This window comes from Dicentrarchus labrax, unplaced genomic scaffold (genome assembly GCF_905237075.1).
Source record: "Dicentrarchus labrax unplaced genomic scaffold, dlabrax2021, whole genome shotgun sequence".
NCBI classification, from domain to species: Eukaryota; Metazoa; Chordata; class Actinopteri; family Moronidae; genus Dicentrarchus; species Dicentrarchus labrax.
Window position 1 is genome coordinate 243,449 of NW_026136724.1, and position 5,925 is coordinate 249,373.

A 5,925-nucleotide genomic window follows, 5' to 3' on the forward strand; every position below is an offset into this window, starting at 1 on the left:
AAAATGTCACTATATGATTCATTATCCCAGACTAATTGCCATTATGGCCCCCTGCGTTCACTATGGTGTATGCGCTTTGAAGCCAAACACCAGTATTTTAAGAATGTTGCGAGTAGCTGCAGAAATTTTATTAATGTAGCAAAAACTTTAAGCGACAGGCACCAGATGCAACAGTGCTGGGAGTTTTCCCCACACAACATACTTGATGACTTTGAGATGGTGACAGGTACAAGCAGATACTCCGTTTTCATCGCTCCCATTAGAGCTACAGAGATGTCTTGCTAGTGTACATGGGAGTGAAGATGCATTTAAAAACATGCAGCGTGTGTCAGGGGTGATTACTGACAGTGTAAAATATGCTTGTAAAGATGTATTCATTGTTGATTACTTGCATACAGAGAGTATTCCTCTATTTTTTCTTATCAAATATATTCTAAATATAAACACAATGTGGCTTCTGTGCGGTAAGCTTTTAGTCCCAATGTCTTATAATTCACACTTGCATGCGTACACAGTCAAGGTTGATCCTCAGTGGAGTGTAATCAAACCAGGACAAGAAATGGACTTTCAGTCCCTCGACATGTACCATATTGATGATAAGTTGTATGTCATTCTTAGAAACATTTGAAATATTCAAGAGAAGTGAGTAATCAAATGAAAGTTATTTTTTTTTAAAAGTGTTCACATTGTAATGCATTAGTGTAAGTGTAAATATTTATAGTTTATTATAGTGGGAGAAGAGAAAATGGATTGTAATTCTGAAATTCTGCATTGATACAATTGCCAATTCTTTTGATGTTTTGTGTAATGTGTCAATACTGCCAAACATTGTATGATTTGAAAATACATAAATTGAAATTATTAGAAGTAAAATTTAAATGTCATTGATAAATTGTGTAATGAATGTCAAATTTAATAAATGTGGTAAGACATTATTTTTGACTGTTTTACATGCTTTATTGAGTACAAATTTGCCATCATAAGGTACAAAGGGGCTTGTCACTGGGGCAGTACCCTCAAAAGGCCAAATTTGTACCATTTCTAAAGGTCCATTTAGGTACCATAACATTTAGGTCCATATTTGTCCCCAGGGGTACATATTTGCTCACGTAAGGTACAAACTGTAAAGGTACCAATATGTACCCATGTTTAGGGGTACAATGGGTGTACCTTTGAGGGTACTGCCCCAGTGACAAGCTGTTGGACCCCTAAAGGTACAAATTTAGCACATAATTTCTAACAGTGTGTACAGCAAAACTCAGACCTACAGAAATTATGGAATGACATACTGGACAAGCCCATGATGGAGCTGAACACCCGTTTCAAGCCCAACACATACGGATTTATGAGAGCCTTTATGAGGTGACAAGGCTCTCATCCGGCCCGCCTGAGCGCACTTTTCCAATCCGGTGGAAGACGCAGAGCACACTGTGTTTGTGCAGCAGCTTAAAAGAAAGGCAAAGGCCAACAAGACGATGAACGAGAAAAAAGAAACACTCGTAGAAGTGCTCGACGCATGCCCCCGTGATATTTTCCCCAACATGAACAGTCTCCTGCGGGCCCTCCTCACATTGCCCATGACCACATGTACTGTGGAGAGACTCTTTTCAGCTGTCAGTTGGATAAAAACAGGCACCAGGGCAACAATGTTGACGGATAGACTGAACCCTTTGTCCCTGCTTTCATTTGAAAGGGAATTTACTGATTCACTGGAATATCAAGAAATTCTTGCTGTGTTCAGCACGAAACCCCGCCGTCTCCTGCTGTAACAAGCCCCAAGTCCCACAAGCAAGTTTGAGTTGAATTGTGTGCATGTGTGATTATTTATCAGCTATCTGGGATTGCTATGCTGTTGTTTATATGGTTAGATATGTTATTCATTTAATTATTCTTAAGAAATAAGCTACAGGAGAAATCATTTTTGATCGTTTTCCTGCTGTTTGTGTTTAGCAGCTGTGTCAGATTCAGTGCTGCTGTCGATACAGGTCTGTCATTCTGAATGTATAAGAAACCGTTAAATCATTTGGACAGTTCCCTGCCCGCCATGCTGGGTAAATAAATGGAGAGAGAAACAGACCCTCCAAAGATATAATTCCGTTTTAGTCTTTTTGTGTATTGAACGTTCAAAAGAGATAAATAAAGTTAGTTACTGCCAAGGTGTTTGTCTTTGTCCGCTTCAGCACTGAGCTGAGGACAGTGACACAAGAGCCACACAGGTAGGCTACTGAGTCGCTGTCCTCAGTGCCGCAGAAAAGCGCTGAAACGGAGATGAAGGGGCTTATTTTAACTGGCCCATCCAGTTTTCTGGAGGCCCATCCACAATCACAATCCTGGGGCCGCTAGTGGCCTTCACTGCACCACAGTTTGGCTGTAATTCTCCTCTAGTATGGTGAGTTTATCATTTATTATGTTTTATGAAATCATACTTAATTTGTGATGATTAGAGTTAATGTCTCCATGTCCCTCTCAGGTTGACACTTGACATGTGAGAGCCTGAGGAGTTGTTCCCCTTCTGTCCATTTTCAAGGACTTGCTCTCTCTCTGCCTCCACTTCACCACTTTTTGGCTACTGAGACGTCTCTGATTGGTTGAGTATGTCATGTGTCTTATAATGTGAAATGAATTCATATTCATTTGTGATGATGACTTAATAATGTTTCCATGTCTCTTTTAGGTTGACCACCCTATATATGAGAGCCTAAGGAGTTGTTGTGATAGAGAGCTTCGTCTTGACTTTATGAGTTTATTATACAACTTGTTTTGTCTCAGATTGAAACAAAATGTTTGATTATGATTATTTCCTGGTTGAAGATTTTCATATTGATGATTTTAATTTCAAACATCTGCATATCTTTTAAGTTCAGTTAACAGTTATGCAGGTAGGCCTTAGGGCTCTTCTGAGACTTCAGTCATCCTTCATGACAGATACATTTGTTCACTAAGTGTCACTACATCACAGAAAGGCTACATGGCTACATATACTTGTCAGTACACAGATACTGAGTACAAGTTGTGTTTGCTGTTTCTTGCAGGTCATGAATTTGGTGAGGAGTGGAGCTGGCTGGCTGCGGACGAGGAAGTAGGGCAATATATACATGTGCACATACACGTATATGAGAATGCATATCTATTCAGACCTGTAATTCATGTCTTAGACTTTTTCACACAGCTATAGATCATTATTTTATGGTTTCATAATGACTGAGTCACCGTTAAAACCAATGAGTTTCAGCTCTAATGCTGCTACTGTCTGTAATATGTTTCTATTTAGATTATTTGTCACCAAAAGATTTTCACAGTCACAGACTAAAAACTGAAAGGGTAGCATGAGGGTTCTTCCCGTTAGTCTCGTCCCACCCCAGTCATGATATAACTTCTGTTGTGATTTGACACTATAATGAATAAAGACTGATTGATTGATTGCTATAGCTGTCAGTTTTAGTCCTTGAGTTCATAGTTACGTGCTTTATTTGTTAACTGCCATCAAGGAATATGACTCTCCTTTGCTGGCTGCTGTGTGGTTTAAGGGTGTGCAACGTCGGCTTTGTTTGGACTACAAAGATACCGTTAATAAATTATTTCATAAATGATTTAGAATTCTGCTAGCATTGTCAACCATAGCCACCGTAGCCACGTGCGCACCAGAGCCAATCACTGCAGAGCCAATCACTGCAGAGCCAATCACTGCAGAGCCAATCACTGCAGAGCCAATCACTGCAGAGCCAATCACTGCAGAGCCAATCACTGCAGAGCCCGTGTTGAAGGTGTTTCCCAGTTGTCTCCCCCTGTCAATCTAAACCCGCGGACACTTTATAATCATATGGATGCTGTTATAATGTGTAGTGATTGAGATCCTGACCCACCAAACATCCTGGAAAGTGACCAAGTTACGTTTTTCACTCTAAATTACACAATTATACATAATCACCAGCAGTAAACTGACTCCCTCACTCGCAACACAGACAATGTTTTAACACTCTGTGAGTTTTTCACCGGTGACAGACGCTGTTTTTCTGGCAGAAATGTGACGAAGAGTCGGTAGGACAGACAGGAGGACAGACAGGAGGACAGACAGGAGGACAGACAGGAGGACAGACTCTTCTCCACGTACAGCTGTGGTATTTTTTTCCTCCTGTAAGTTTCCAAAGACAGTTACAGTTACTACGTTACTGTTGTTTGGTCCTCTAACGTTGCTTTGTGGGACATTTCTCTGTATTAAGTTGAGTGAGAGACCTGTGCAGTTATCAGACTGTCTGACCGACACGCCCTCGCTCCGTCCCTGACTCTCCCTCCAGAGGAGGATCAGGGACGGAGCGATATTTCCCCCCTCTAAATGTCCCCGACGTCCCACCTTCAAACTCAACCTCATTTGGCCATCCCTTTCTATAGCAACACTTCCTACAGGCACTGCACTAGTTACATAAATCAGTGACAGACGTTGAACCCGCAGTAACTCTTTATTCCTTATACAGAAACAATCAAAGAGAAATATTGATTATTGATTAATAATTGATTATTGATCACATTGATCCACTCAGGTTATTATCAGTCTCTGTGAGTTTCCAGGTTTAAATAAAGTTTTATGTCCCGCTGAGACTCACGTCCTCATTCAAAGTGTGTGATGGAGGTCAAAGGTTACCAGGGTCCAAGGTTGCCATGGCGCTGTCACTCGAACAGAGGAGGGATTCCAATGATGTCACCGGTTACCGTAGAAACACCATGGTGAGAAGACCTGAGAGACAGACAGACAGACAGACAGACAGACAGACAGACAGGTGAGTCCTCTTACTGCAACACAGTGTTTCCTTCTTTACATCCTGTGTGTGTGTGTGTGTGTGTCACTGTGTGTGTGTGTCACTGTGTGTGTGTGTGTGTGTGTGTTACTGTGTGTGTGTGTGTGTGTGTGTGTGTGTGTGTGTGTGTGTGTGTGTGTTACTGTGTGTGTGTGTGTTACTGTGTGTGTGTCACTGTGTGTGTGTGTGTGTGTGTGTGTGTGTGTGTGTGTGTGTGTTACTGTGTGTGTGTGTGTGTTTGTGTGTGTGTGTGTGTGTGTCACTGTGTGTGTGTGTGTTACTGTGTGTGTGTGTGTCACTGTGTGTGTGTGTGTGTGTGTGTGTGTGTGTGTGTGTGTGTGTGTGCCACTGTGTGTGTGTGTGTGTGTGTGTTTGTGTGTGTGTGTTACTGTCTGTGTGTCACTGTGTGTGTGTGTGTGTGTTACTGTGTGTGTGTGTGTGTGTGTGTTACTGTGTGTGTGTGTGTGTGTGTGTGTGTGTGTGTGTGTGTGTGTTACTGTGTGTGTGTGTGTGTGTTACCCAGTGTGTAGGAGCAGACCAGTTTCTGATTGGTGGAGACGTGCAGACAGCGTGGAACCACGGAGCCGCTCTCAGTGTGGAGGGGAGCATCAACACGGTGACACACAGCGCCGCCAGCAGCACACACACACAACACAAAAAAAAACCACAAACACACAACAAACAAACACACACAACAACACAACAACACAAAACCCACTGAGACACACCACGCACAGCTACACACACACACACAGACAGTAACACACACACACACACACACACACACACACACACACACACAGACAGTTTTAAACTCAATCTACTACAAGTCCCAGGATGCATTGCAGTCTCCCTGTGAGGACTCACCTGTAGGCAGCTGCAGGTGTGTGTGTGTGTGTGTGGGCACCAGCAGAGGAGACAGAGGAGTGTGAGTGGACAGCGCCCTCTGCTGGTCTCCTGTCCTCCTCTCCTCTTCATCGTCTCCTCCTCCTCCTCCCTCCTCTCCTCCCCTCAGCTCGGCCCAGATCTCCCGTCCTCCCACCTGGCCTCCCCCTCTCACCTCCAGGCGGAACCGGTCCCTGCGGCCCCAGTTACGGGGGGAGACGTCCAGGTGTCTCACCACGCTGACAGG

The 5,925-nt window shown here is 43.2% G+C and overlaps 1 pseudogene; it reads right to left on the minus strand.

Annotated features, from left to right (window-relative positions):
* Positions 1 to 4,438: 4,438 nt before the first annotated feature.
* The window catches only part of LOC127359251 (motile sperm domain-containing protein 1-like), an 8,182-nt pseudogene continuing 6,695 nt past the window's right edge, over positions 4,439 to 5,925 (minus strand).